The sequence below is a fragment of the Rhinopithecus bieti genome, unplaced genomic scaffold (genome assembly GCF_001698545.2).
Source record: "Rhinopithecus bieti isolate Rb0 unplaced genomic scaffold, ASM169854v2 scaffold_20362, whole genome shotgun sequence".
NCBI classification, from domain to species: Eukaryota; Metazoa; Chordata; class Mammalia; order Primates; family Cercopithecidae; genus Rhinopithecus; species Rhinopithecus bieti.
In genome coordinates this window covers 497,679-512,428 of record NW_016810160.1, presented here as the reverse complement: position 1 = coordinate 512,428, position 14,750 = coordinate 497,679, and the positions used below count along the sequence as shown (strand labels likewise).

General features: G+C 40.2%; 1 long non-coding RNA gene across 1 annotated transcript in view; it reads left to right on the top strand.

Annotated features, from left to right (window-relative positions):
* Positions 1 to 788: 788 nt before the first annotated feature.
* The window catches only part of LOC108541810 (uncharacterized), a 26,292-nt gene continuing 12,330 nt past the window's right edge, over positions 789 to 14,750 (top strand). The window contains exon 1 of the long non-coding RNA XR_001889070.1: positions 789 to 810. This is a non-coding gene — a long non-coding RNA (uncharacterized LOC108541810). The remainder of the gene's footprint in view (positions 811 to 14,750) is intronic.

Genomic DNA, 14,750 nt, shown 5'->3' with positions numbered 1-14,750 from the left:
GACTTATTTTACAATGACCTCATCAAGTGTTTTAAACCTTTGATATTTGACAAACTTTCCAAAATCAAACTATAAATTATGTATTTTCTGACCTAATGAATCCTTTAAGATACGAGGTTCCCTAAAGTCCAAAAAAGAAAAAAAATAACATAATGTGGCTTATTTGCTATAAAGATTTTACAGGAACTATTGTCAAATATGAAATAGTGTTTGTTTTTGTTTGGGCTGTATTTGTATAAATATGTTATTGGTATGTGTTCTAACATTATGGGAAACTCCTATAATTCTGATATGACTTGGTGTACATTATCAGTAATAATTATAATTGTTATGGTAAATTATTATGTGCCATGGAGGTAACAAATTTCCTTGTCAAGTGTGTCTTTGATGATAGTTGCCCTAAAACTTTTTGTCATCCTTGGACAATGGTTGTTTTGCTTTGGTCCTCTTTAGAAGGTGGTTTTATAATCAGCTATAAAACTCTAATGGGTGCTCTTGAATGCAGGCTTCTGATAACTTTGGAAACTGTGACATCAGAATAGAGGAAAAACTTTCAGGATTCATGGAGTGCTGAAAAATATCAAGCAGAACAGGAAGTAACTTCATGGATGGAACTAACAGAATGCTGAAGTAATCTTTTTGACTTTTTTTCTTAAAATGTTGATGATCTTTTGTTTTGTTTTTCAGAGCCAAGGAAATTTTTCTTTTGAGCTATTGACAGCTTTCAACAATTAAGTATACTCCTGTGAACACAATTTGGAGCATATTTGTTTCTCTCTATCTGATTTCTCTAGAATTTGGAAACAGTTTGTGAGTATTCTTAACTTATGGCAATATAGTTATTTACATAAGTACAATAATAATCTGTTTTCATTTGTAACAGAACACAGTTGGGCAAACTGGTTATTTTACCAAGGCTTTGACTGGAATGCTGTCTTTACTTTAAGGAATCAAACTTGACTTATGGAGCCAATAAAAGCCCCTTGGGAAAACTGGCTTCATACCTTATCTACCCAGTCCCTGTACAGGGTTCCTGATCTGTGGTAATTAAAGACTGTCACTCTGACAGGCCCAGGAGTCCAAAGTTTATCCTGGAACCTCAAGAGGAGAGGAATTCACCCAACTTATAGGTATTTTGATGGTACAAATCCATGGCTGGGCTCAGATTTACAAAAATCTTACCTGAGATTCCTTCTATGGAAAAAGTTACATTGAAGCCAATTTAAAAGTCCATGAAAAATGTTTATTCTTGCTGCACTGTATACAAATAAACAGGTCAAGTATAATAAAGCAAATCAGTCTTACCATGATTTGTCTAGTAAAAATGGGAAACTGGGGAGAGAAAAAATATATTTCAAAAAACTGTAGTACACTTGTTGGTAGATTCTAGTCTTGCCTAATGTTTTTCAATTTTTATTATTTTTTACAGTTTGGACTGAATTCTAATTTTTCTTGGCTATAAGTCTTCAAAATAATGTTTTCAATTTTTTTCTTCTTTTCCACCTCCACTTTTCCTAATTTGGAGTCACTGAAAACTAAGCTGTGCTTTTGTAAAGCCCTGCAAACTGAAGCTAGACAAGTTAATCTTCAGAAGAAAATAATGGCAACCTATTTACATACATAAGCCACTTTCATATCTGCCTACTGATATATAGACTTCAGAGGAATGTGGCCTATATCAATTTTACAGATTGTTCTTTTGTTTGTTGTTGTTTTCTCCCTTCCTCCCCCTATTTTCTCTTCATAGGACATGAAACTTCACAACCTGCTAAAAATGAACTTTCCTAATAACTCAGAACCTACCTGTCTAGGAATAAACCATCCTAGCCTTGAGCAATCAGATGACCAGAGACTTATTTTCTTCTAAAATGCTTTCTCTAAAATATTTTAAAAGAAAAGGGGGGAAATGTGAAAGGAAAATAAAAAATCTTGGGGCCTCCAAATCACTAAACTGGGAAAGTCAAGCTTGGAACTTCTTAGGGCAAACCTGCCTTTCTATTCAAAGTCATCCCTCTGCTCACTGAGATAAATGCACATCTGATTGCCTCCTTTGGAAAGGCTAATCAGAAACTCAAAGAATGCAACTGTTTGTCTCTCACCTACCTGTGACCTGGAAGCCCCCTCCCTGCTTCAAGTTGTCCTGCCTTTCTAGGCAGAACCAGTCTACATCTTACATATATTGATTGATAACTCATGTCTCCCTAAAATATATAAAACCAAGCTGTGCTCTGACCACCTTGGGCACATGTGGTCAGGACCTCCTGATGCTCTGTCATGGGTGGGTGTCCTCAACCTTGGCAAAATAAACTTTCTAAATTAACTGAGACCTGGGTCGGATTTTTGGGGTTTACAGCAACAATTTCAAAAACTCACCACTGACCTAAAATCTTGACCGTACACTGTTCCTCACACTCAGCCATGAAAATAGACACCATCCTATGAGCTCCCTCAGCCATGTCCTGCCACACTTCCAACATGTGTCCCCATCCACCATATGTTGTTTTATTGCTGCATCCTACCCAGGCCCTGATCTCTGGACCCATTGTTGTATAATTACGAATTTGGGGCTGGGCATGGTGGCTGTGGCTCACTCCTGTAATCTCAGCATTTTGGGAGGCTGTATTAGTCAGGATTCTCAACAGGGATAGAACCAATAGGATATATTGGTTGTATATATATATATATATATATATACACACACACATATATCCTATTGGTTCTATCATATATATATATATATATATATATATATATATATATATATATCCTGTTGGTTCTATCCCTCTTGAGAATCCTGATATATATACATATATATACACACATAGATATACATATACAAATACATAGTTATACATATACACACACACACACATATATATATGAGTTTATTAAGGAATATGGACTCACATGATCACAAGGTAAAGTCGCACAATAGGCCGTCTGCAAGCTGAGGAGCAAGGAAGCCAGTCTGAGTCACAAAACCTCAAAAGTAGGGAAGCCAACAGTGCAGTCTTCAATCTGTGGTTGAAGGTCCAAGAGTCCAAAAGCTGAAGAACTTGGAGTCTGATGTTCGAGGGCAGGAAGCATCCAGCATGGGAGAAAGATGTAGGCTGGAAGACTAAGCCAGTCTAGTGTTTCCATGTTCTTCTGCCTCCTTTTATTCTGGCCTCACTGGCAGCTGATTAGATTGTGCTCATCTGGATTGAGGGTGGGTCTTTCCCAATCCACTGACTCAAATATTAATCTCCTTTGGCGACACCCTCACAGACACACCCAAAAACAATACTTTGTATCCTTCAATTCACTCAAGTTGACACTCAGTATTAACCATCACAGAGGCCAAGGCAGAATGACTGCTTGAACCCAGAAGTTTGAGACCAACCTTGGCAACACAGGGCGATCCCATCCCTACCAAAAAAAATAAAAAGTTTAAAAATCGAGATAATTCCATTATCTGTGGTCCCAGATACTTGGAAGGTTGAGGTGGAAGGGTCACATGAGCCTGGGAAGTTGAAAGCTGCATTGAGCTGTGATCTGTCGCTGCACTTCAGCCTAGGCAACACAGCAAGACCCTGTCTCCAAAAAAAAAAAAAGAAAATAATTTGTCTGATCTATGTTCCAGGTTCCTGACATGGAGCTTCTAAAACTGTTGCAATTTTCTGAGTAATAGAAGTGTCTTTGTTATGTTAATGAGCTAACTCACGGCAGGGCCTGCAGATAGCTTCAGGATGGGGTCTGGTCCCTGAAAAGACCAAGCAGGTAATTAGAGTTGGGGCTTTGAGCCACATGATATTAGCCAACCCTCCAGACCTCTAGGGAGGAGAGGGACCCTGGAGATTGAGTTCAAGTACATGGCCAGTGATTTAATTAATCATACCTATGTAATGAATCCCCCCCCAAAATCTCTGGACATTGGAGCTCAGAGGAACTTCCTGGTTGGCGAGCTCTTGATGTGCTGGGGGTGGTGCATCCTGATTCCTTGAAGGGAGGACACAGAAGCTCTGTGTTTTTTACTAGTCCTCTCTCTATGTGCCTCATTTGGCCTAGTCCTTCTGATCTGTATCCTATATAATAAAATTGTAATAATAATGATAACATTTTCCTGAGTTCTGAGTTGTTATACCCAGTTATTGAATCTGAGAGAACTGTGGGAATTTTTGAGCTTATGGCAGTCATTCAAAAAATGTGAGTGGCTTGGGGACCCCTGAAATGTACCTGGCATCTGAAGTAGGAGCAGTATTGTTGGGGACTATGCTCTTTAACTTGTAGAGTCTACACTAACTCTGGGTGGTTAGTGCTGGAATTGAATTGCAATACATCTGGCTGGGGTTTAAACAGAAAGCCTGTGTTCTCAGGGACCTTGCTTTTTTGTGCTCTGTCTCTGTCTCTCTGTCTGTCCCTGTCTCTATCTCTTTCTGTCTCTCCTTTAACTTTGTTCTCTACTTGTTTCTCCTCACCAGATCCACTCAAGTCTTGCTTATCTAAAGCAAAACAAAATGGTGAAGGCAGTACCTCCTTCATTAGTGTTCTCCTCACCTTCTGCTTTGTTTCTCTTGAAAGAGTGCCTTCACTTCCTTCTCCTCCCACTCATCAGCTTCTTCCTACTACTTAATCAAAACTTTCATAAAAGTTATTCTTATTTCCATAGTCAATGAATAATTCTCAGCTTAAAAAAAATCCATGACTTTCTCTGCAGCATTTCATACTATTTGACAATTTTCTTTCCTTCTTGAACTACAACCCCCTTCCACCCCAGTTTCTGTAATACTGCACTGGGATTCCTTTGTCTATTCCTCTCTCAGTCTCCTGTACAATCTTCTTTTGTCTGCCCCTTCCAAACTGCATATATTGTCCATTCTCCACCCTCCTCCTCGATTCCTAGTCCGTGAATGTCTTACCATCCACCCAGATATCTGGGCGTGTCACCTTGAGTCTGTCTTCTCACTCACCACTCTAACCCCACATCTGATCACTCATCATATTTGATTCCTTCTGCCTCCCACATGCCTTGTGTCTCTGTGCATTTATATCCTCTGCCTCTGTGATTGTCACAGTCCACACAAAAACAGCTTAGCTTCTCAACAGTCTCTCTGCTTCAAGTTGTGTGACCCTCCCACCTGTTCATCTCACAGCCAGAGTGATATTTCTAAAACAGATATAATCATGTAGAGCCCGAGCCCTGGCCCATGGCAGGTGCCAGTGACCTTTTACTGCATGCATGAATAAATGTTATGTCCCTGCTTAAAACCCCCAATAGTCTCCCATGGCTCTTTGCATCCAAGCTCTTTGACACAATTTCAGGTTCTCCTGACTTGGCTGTTGCATGCTGCTTTCACTGGCCTTGAATATGTCATGCTTATCCTTCCTCTACCTGGAACACCCTCCCTCCCTTCAGCTGGGTAACTGGACCTTATCCCTTAGATATCAGCTTTCATAGGCTTTTTCCTGCCCCACCTGCTATATGGTTATAGGTCACTTCCTGCTCCACCTATTGTATATTTATTACATTTTATTGCAATTGTTTGTAGTATGGATTTACACACCCACCATCAATATCTCAGCAGCCACATCAGTGCACACTTCTGGTAACACTTGGTGAGGTCAGACTTGTAAAGTGTTGACACTCTATTTGGTATAAAATAGTACCTTATTGTGGCTTAATTTTCACTTCTATAATTTTTAATGAGATTGAGCATTTAAAAAATGTTTCCTAGCCATTTGTATTTACTCTGAAAAAATCTAGGTTAGAAAACTGAGAGAAAGTATTTATTCTTTTATGAAATGTACATATTTTTTCCTGCTGGGTTTTTTTTTTCTTATGTATTTGTATGAGTTTTTGTTTTTGTTGTTTTGACAGAGTCTTACTCTGTCAGTGAGGCTTACAGTGACATGATCTCGGCTCACTGCATCTTCTGTTTTCTGGGCTCAAGTGATTCTCCTTCCTCAGCTTCCTGAGTAGCTGGGATTACAGGCACCTGCCACCATGCTTGGCTAATTTTTGTATTTTTAGAAGAGATGGGGTTTTGCCATGTTGGCCAGGCTGGTCTCCAACTCCTGACCTCATGTGATCTACTGGCCTCCCAAAGTGCTGGGATTCCAGTGTGAGCTGCTGCACCTGGCCGGGAGTGCTTTATATATTCTGAAAACTAATCCTTTGTGAGACATAAGTGTTGTAAATATTGTATCCCAGTTTGTTGCATGTATTTTAATTTTAATGGTGTCTCTCAATGAAAATCTTAACGTTTAAATGAGGTCAAATTGATCAGCTTTTTATTTATGGTTTATTCCTTTGGTGTCATGTGTAAGGAATGTTGTTCCTTCCTGTCCCAAAGCTGCAAAGATTTCTTGTGTATTTTGTCCTAAAAGTTTTAAAGTTTTGCTTTTCCTATCTGTGCATATTTCACATTTGCTACATCTCACTGACTGCTTCCTCTGCTGCAGAGCAAGCTCCATGAGAGCAGGAGGCATGGGTCCCCAGAGCTCCATGTCGTGACTGGGACCTGGCAGGGGACCAGTGAGTAGCTCCTGACTGACTGACTCAATGAATGAGTGACTGGATGATTGAACAAAGTGGTATTGGAGTTCAGAGGGAGCAAGAGATGCCTGAGAAGAGACGAAGAAGGAGATGGTATAGGGTAGTGGTTCTCAAGTCTGGGTCCACAGTGGACTCACCTGGGGACTCTTAAAATGTACTGTGGAGGATCCCAATCCAAGAGATTCTGTATGACTGGTCTGAGACGTGGTCTGGGCTCCAGGCGATCCCAGTGTGCAGCCAGGGCTGAGGCCACTGGATTTGGTGGTAAATGATGTAGCGATCAGGGGTACAGACATTGGTGCCAACAGGCTTGGGCTTGAATTTCAGTTTTGTCACTGACTTGCTGTGTCCTCCTGCACTTGTTGAGCCTGTTTTCTCACCCGAGAGTAGGGTGTGATAACACCTACCTGCTGTAGTTGTTGTGAGAGTTAGAGGAGATAAGCATGTTCCTGGAATGAAGTGTATTCTTAATCCATCATAGGCTTTTTGTTTGTTTGTTTGTTTGTTTTTTCCTTTTCAAGAATGAGGTTGAGCCAGACTTTGACAGCTGGGTGGGAAGTGAACATGTGGTGATTGGGAGAGAAGGGCAGTTTATGGGAAGGGAATGTAATAATTAAAGAGAGTGGGTGTGGGAAGACATGCTGGGGAGAGTGAGCAGGCCGGTTAGCCCTGGTAGAGGGTGCAAGAGAGCAGTGGGGAGTCTGCCAGGGAGACAGGTGGGCGACCAGGGTGCCAAGGGTGTGGCTTTTCCCGGGTTCCCATGGACACAGCCATCCTCCCAGATGCCCAGCCCAGCTGTGAGTGAGCAAGAGTTCTGGATTGTCTCTCTCACTCTGTCTTTTTCTCTCATTCCAGAAACAAAGCAGTGACTGGTACTTAAGAGGAGGCTCAGGTCAAGTTGGGAGTGAAGTTCAGGGGAGCAGAAGCAAGAATGGAGGCCCCACCCATGCTGGAAGATGATGAGGGTTTTGGTTCAGGGAGGAGGAATACTGGGGATCTAAAGGGGCCTGGGAGTGGGGCAGGACCCTGCCTTAGGACAGGTAGAAATATTTTCTATAAAAAATGGGGTGGAGGGGCTGGGCATGGTGGCTCATGCCTGTAATCCTAGCACTTTGCGGGGCTGAGACGCGTGGATCACAAGGTCAGGAGATCGAGAACGTCCTGGCTAACATGGTGAAACCCCGTCTCTACTAAAAAAACACACACACACACACACACAAATTTAGCCAAGTGTGGTGGCGGGCGCCTGTAGTCCAGCTACTAGGGAGGCTGGGGCAGGAGAATGGCGTGAATCTGGGAGGCGGAGCTTGCAGTGAGCCGAGATGGCACCACTGCACTCCAGCCTGGGTGACAGAGCGAGACTCTGTCTCAAAACAAACAAACAAACAAGTGGGGTGGAGGTTGGTGGTAGGACCAGGCATCTTTAGTTGACTCCCCGGAGTGCCAAGTCCTTGAAATGGTCTTTAAAAGCCAAGGAGTGGGGTTTGAATCTGGTGTTCAAGCTCATAGGTTATTAACATAATGACACTTGGAAAGTATTTGGGAGAGCTCAAGTAGTGGCCCAGAAGTTCCGTGTTGGTGCAGGAGGTGGCTTAGGATGTACTGCTCCAAACTCATATCTTTGACTGCACACCTGACACAATCTGGCTGTCCTGTAAGCACCTTCAACTTAACATGTCCTACACAGAACTCTTGATATTCCCGTTCCTCCCCCAGTCCCTCGGTTCTTACCAAATGTTCTTCCAGTTACCCAAATGCTTAAATAAAAAAATCTAAGTCCTTTTCTTGGATTTCTGCCTGTTCCCTCACATTCCCACCTATCCATGAGTGTTCTGTGGGCCCTGCCTCTGAAATAAATCCTGCCTTTGTCTCCCAGTTCACTCCAACTGCCCATCCTGGGGCTGTACCCTCCTCCTTCCAAGCCTTTCCTTCCTGGTGCTGCCTGTCATGTCAAACATACGCAGCAGTGCGACCAGGGTATTTGAAATGCAACCAAAACAATTGGGCGCAGTTATGCCTATCAGGTTTTCTTCCTTAAATGTTTTATATTCATGTTTGAAAGCATGCCACATTTCTTCACTTGCCTACTGACAGATTTATTAGTTGGCAACATCTGCTGATAGTATCAGTACTAAGTTAATTGTTTTTGCACACCTAGCTTTAATTATTCTCATTATCATTTATAGGAGTTATTCTTTGTAAAGGGTAACTGAGTTTTCCAAAACAAACAGAAATTTGGGGTGTGCCCATGGAGCGTGACTCATGAAAGCAGATTCTTAGAAGGACCTCAGCAAGTCTCTGGGTTGCTGTTAATGAGCCTGGCTTGCTGCCAGGGGTGTGTCTGCCCTTGGTGGGAACACCACTGTTCAAATGCTTGCCTGTGGCATTACCTGCGTAAGTAGTGCTTGTTTCTACTGAACTGTCAGGGATCCAATTCTTTGTGGTCTAAGTAACAATACTCAGATTCACAAGGAATTGATTAATAAGCCAGAATGCCAGTGTTTTACATTTTTGATGAAGACCATATTTACAGTAATTGTATCTGCTCAAGCTCAAATTAGGATTAGAGTTCTGACAAATACATATGTGAGAACCATAAGGTTAAATACTTGAAATTTGGACTTTTCTGGAAAATCTGAATGTTATTGCCATTCACATACCTTTCTGGGGATGGTGATTCTTGTACTCTTATTTTAAAAGACATAGAAAACTAACTTAAGAATCAGATTGCTTGGCGGGGCGCAGTGGCTCATGCCTGTAATGCCAGCACTTTGGGAGGCCAAGGTGAGCAGATTGCTTGATCTCAGAAGTTTGAGATCAGCCTGGGCAACATGGTGAAATCCCGTCTCTACCAAAAATAAAAAAATAATAATAATAAAAAAAGGGAATAAATTAGCTAGGTGTGGTGGTGTGTGCTTGTAGTCCCAGCTACTTGGGAGGATGAGGTGGAAGAATTGCTTATGCCCAGGAGGTGGGGGTTTCAGTGAGCTGGGGTTGCAACACTGTACTCCAGCCTGGGCGATAGAGTGAGACTCCGTCTTAAAAAAAAAAAAATCAGATTGCTTTATTGCTGGTTTTCTATCTAAAACTGAGATTGAGTCCCATCATCCCCTGGCCCCCATTGGTTAATGGTTCCTCCCTTGTCTATTGCATAAAATACAGATGACTGCTTTTGGCAGCATGGTTGAGTGTAGACACTGCAGGGTCTTCCTGACTCAAAACGAATAAGGTTTAGGTAAAACACATTTTGAAATACGTTTCTGGATGAATAGCAAGGAAAGGAGATCTTCTAAATTCCTTTTCTGTCCCCTCTCCCTACCCACTCCAAGTGGGTTTCAGCAGGAGAGGTGTTGAGCAGCAGGTAAACACACATCAAAGGCAGTCTTCCTCTCTGAGGGAAAACACTTATGTCAGCATTACAATCAATGGGCCTCTTTAATTATGTGCCAGTGATAAGAGGGGGTGCTGAACCCAGGGGCCTGCCTCAATCTGGGGCCTTTGAAGCATATTAAAGTGGTTTCAGGTTGTTGGCATTTCCTTGCCTTTCCACCCGAAGCAGACACAAATCCTCTCTGGAGGCAAGTTCCCCAGTTTAGCCATAGAGTACAACTCCCACAGACTAAGATCAACCATGTACAAGCTCACAGTCAAAGGTCACCAAACACACAGAGCAACAAACAAATTCATGAGTGACATGAATGAGAGTAAACAGAAACAATAACCACCAGTTGGGGTGCTCTAAGGCTTCAACTGTTAGAATTACTGAATATGGAATAAAACTGCCACAATAGCAAACATGCATCTAGTACTTACTGTGTGCTAGGTTCTGTTGTAAGAATTTTGCACATTGTGCCAGATACCGACTCAGCTCCCCACTCACCCTCCTACTGGTGCCCTCTTTATTTGCACCAGATTAAAAGGTGGAAAGGAAGAGGCAGCTATTCTGTTCTTGGCAGTGCCTCTGGCAGCACATGCAAAATGGGCAGGAGCAGTGGCAGTCACAGTTAAGTGGCCTTCTCACAGTGTGGAGTTAAAGGCATGGGACTGAGACGAGCAGGGTTCCTAAAGGTACAGTGGCCAGTAGATGACCAGGGGCTGCTGGAGTGGCTGCATGGCTCTGTGGAAGCTCAGAGGAGCCTTGGCTCCTGCAGGTGCAGTAGCAGCTTTCTGTAGTTCTTGATCTCTGGGTCACATGATCTTCCCCTTTTTTGCTCCTCCACTTCTAATTTTGTAACTGACTTCCCTGTGTATACTTCACTCTCTGATCGAAAGAGCCAGACTGGTTTCTGTTTCCTGAGAAGACATTGTCTGGTACAAACACAGGAACTCATTTAATCTTATATCTCTATGAAGGAGGTACAATAATTATTCCTATTTTACAGATGAGGAAACAGAGGAGCAGAGAAATAAAGTCAATTGCCTAAGGTTGCACATTTAGTCAAGGGAGGGGTTGATATAACATATAATCATGTAGAAAACATCTAAGGAAATGAAAGGCGTAATTTAAAAATAAAACTAGGCAGGTTTAAAAAAATGAAGTAATCTATAAATAAAAAGTATAATTGTTGAAATACATATCTTAGTGAATGGGTTAAATAGCTGAGAAATGATTAATGAACCAGAAGGTAGTTCTGAAGACATTAATCAGAATTCAGCATAGATAGAAAAAGTAAATGGGAATTTACAAAAGTACACAGGAATTATAAAAGAGAGGTTAAACGATAGGGAGGGTAGAATGAGAATTAACATTGGTCTAACTGGAATTTTGAAAGAAGAGAATAGAGAGAATGAACAAGACAATATTTAAAGAGATGGCTGAGAATTTTTCAGAACCAGCGCTAACTATGACTTTACCAATAGAGAAAACAGTGTACACTGGGGAGGATAAATAAATATACCATGAACAAATTGTAATAATAATACTAAACAAAGACAAAGAGAAGATCTTAAAATCAGCAAAAAAAAAAAAAAAAAAAAAAAAAAAAAAAAAAAAAATAAAACTTTTTAAAAAAAAAAAAAAAAAAAAAAAAAAAAAAAAAATTCAGACTTCTTAGAAATAAATGACAATGGCAGACTACTCAACAACAACAGTGGAACAACAGTGGAAACCCAATTCAGTGAAAACGGTATTTTTAAAATGCGTATTTAATCTATCTTTGAAGAATAAGGGTGAAAAGGATGAAAATTTCTGTCTTATACAAAATATCAACATTAACAAAAAGGAACAAAGGTAATATAAAGATGTTTTCAAATAAACAAAACTGAGAGCGTTTACCACCAACAAGCATTCATTAAATGGACTTTTAAATGCAATTTTTAGGAAGAAGGAAAACAATCCCTAAGGAAGGTCTGAAATGCAAAAAGGAATTATGAACAAATAAATTGTTAAAATTACAGGTGAATTAAAAAAAACAACTGCCTGCATAAATGATAATAATGACAATGATGCTATTAATAATGAGTTGATGAGAATAAAGAAAAGGACAGAATTAAAATACTAGAAAACTAAAACGTGGAAAGGATTCAGGAATTACTTGAAGGTTAATGTTCTAGGGTCCTTCTATCCTTCTAGAGGGGAGTCAATATATCATTTTTTGACTGTTACTTACCCAGTGAAAAACTTTAAGGATAACCATAAAAAATTAGAAATAGAGAATATAACTTCTGAAACAGTCAAGGGAAAAAGATGGAATAAGAAAACTGACCAAAAAACATCTCAATCAAAAAACAAAACAAAACAAAACAAAAAAAAAAAAAAAAAGAAAGAAAGAAAAGAAAAGGTTTGGAAGGAGAAAATCAAAGCATAGAAAATGCAGGACAAATAGAAGTGGAAAAGAAAAAGGTAGAAGAAACAGGTCCAGGAATATCATTGATACACTAAATCACTATTAAAAGATGAAAACTAATGAACAACATCAAAAAATTCTAGTGACTGTAGTAGTGCTGATCAGAATAGGCTCTAGGACAAGAAGCATTATTGTGAGTCAACTTGTGATGATGAAATGTTTAATTCACCAGAAAGACACAATTATAAACTTGTATATACCTAATCAAATAGTTTTATTTTATTTACTTTTATTTATTTATTTTGAGCCAGGATCCTGTTCTGTTGCTCAGGCTGGAGTGCAGTGGCCTGATCTCGGCTCACTGCAGCCTCTACCTCTTGAGGCTCAGCTATCTTCCTGCCTCAGCCTCCTGAGTAGCTGGGGACCACAGGCACACACCACCAAGCCCTGCTAATTTTTGTACTTTTTGTAGAGATGGGGTTTCACCATGTTACCAGGCTGGTCTCAAAATTCTGGGCTCAAGTGATCCTCCCACCTCAGCTTCCCAAATTGTTGGGATTATAGGCGTGAGCCATGGTGTCTGGCCTCAAATAACTATTTAAATGAAACAGAACTAGTATGGTACTAATGAAAAATGTATAAATCCATAATCGCGGAGGGATTTCAACTTCTTTCGATTATGTAAAGGTCAAACAGACAAAACACAATGAAAAAACTTAATGCAATGAAGAAGTTTGATTTAATGAACATATATTGGATATGTGCCCAAGAATTAGAGAATATATACTAGTTTTAAGTTTATGCAGAACATTTACAAAAATTTAGCGGAGGCCTAAATTATAAAAAGTTGCTATCATGCAGAATGACACACAAACTGCTGAGTCCGGAATTCAAAGCCCTCCACACTCTCCTCTACCTTTGCATCTTTATCCTCCACCACACTGCAGTGCATACTCTGGGCTACTACTCACTGTTCTTGATTCAAATTCCATGTTCTGTCAGCTCAAATCATTCTCTCTGCCTGGAATAACTACTTCATCCATCTTCTGCTATTGAATTCCTGTCTTAGCACCCCATCTACTCCAAGACAATGTCGAGTTGGAGTTACTCCCATTTTCTTTGATTACGCTTTTTGTTTTTCCTACTTCCGTTATATTATTGATCACATCTGTGCCACAGTTTTTGACTTCGTGTCTGCCTTTCCTCTTTTCTAGACTCTGAGAGCTCCTGAAGGGTTGGGTCATTTCTTTTTTATTTGCTCATTCCTCATGGCACGGTGAGTGCTTAATAAATGACTATTGACTGAAAGTAAACTGTATTTAAATGGACATATTCCACTTCTGGGCCATTCATCCTTTCTTTCTAGTGGAACTAGGAGATGATGAACCATAACAAAAGTAGGGTTGTGCAATGTGAAGGACCATGGAACCTTCCCCTGGGGGCCAAAAAACAGCAGGGAAAGGTGCAAAGACAAAATCTTCCATTTTTAAACAATGTAAGAATGGGGTCCCCCTCATGCTCAGGTGGGACTTTATCATGACGTTATTTCTGGGGACTTATAGCTGCATCATTTACCCAAATACAGATTTACCTTCAGTGTAGGGAACTGAGGACAGGAATTTTGTTGATGTAGACTCTTGATAATGAGGCTAACACTTGGAGAATTTTTCTCACTCATTGAAGAATCTCGTTTTACATTTCTTCATTAATACTTTAGTTGGTGGTTTAGCTTTAGTTATAGGCTTATCGGATATTTGGAGATACCTTCATAAACGATGGCTTTGGTTTTAGAAGAGTTATACTGAAGCTACTATTTCTGGCAATAATCAAACAGCATGGCCATTTGTTTTGTAAGACCTTTCTGAGAATATGACGGTAAAATCTATGATGTGTGGAAAAATGCTTATTCTTCTGTCTTCTATAAATATGAATCTAGTTTGTCTTCAAAATAAAATCGAGTGATTAAAATGTAGTTTTCTAAGAAGATAAATGGAGCAAAGCACTCTCTGTTTCATAATGTTGGAAATCATTCATCCCTCACGAAACTGTCCCAACTGATCCTGACTCACAGGAATGAATTAAAATAAGGGTTAATAATATCAGGCTGGGGTTGTTTGTTTTTTTCTTGTATATTTGTTTGAGTTCTTTGTAGGTTCTGGATATTAGCCCTTTGTCAGATGAGTAGATTGCAAAAATTTTCTCCCATTCTGTAGGTGGCCTGTTCACTCTGATGGTAGTTTCTTTTGCTGTGCAGAAGCTCTTTAGTTTAATTAGATCCCATTTGTCAATTTTGGCTTTTGCTGCTGTTGCTTTTGGTGTTTTAGACGTGAAGTCCTTGCCCATGCCTAAAAGTGGGCAAAGGATATGAACAGACATTTCTCAAAAGAAGACATTCATACAGCCAACAGACACATGAAAAAATGCTCATC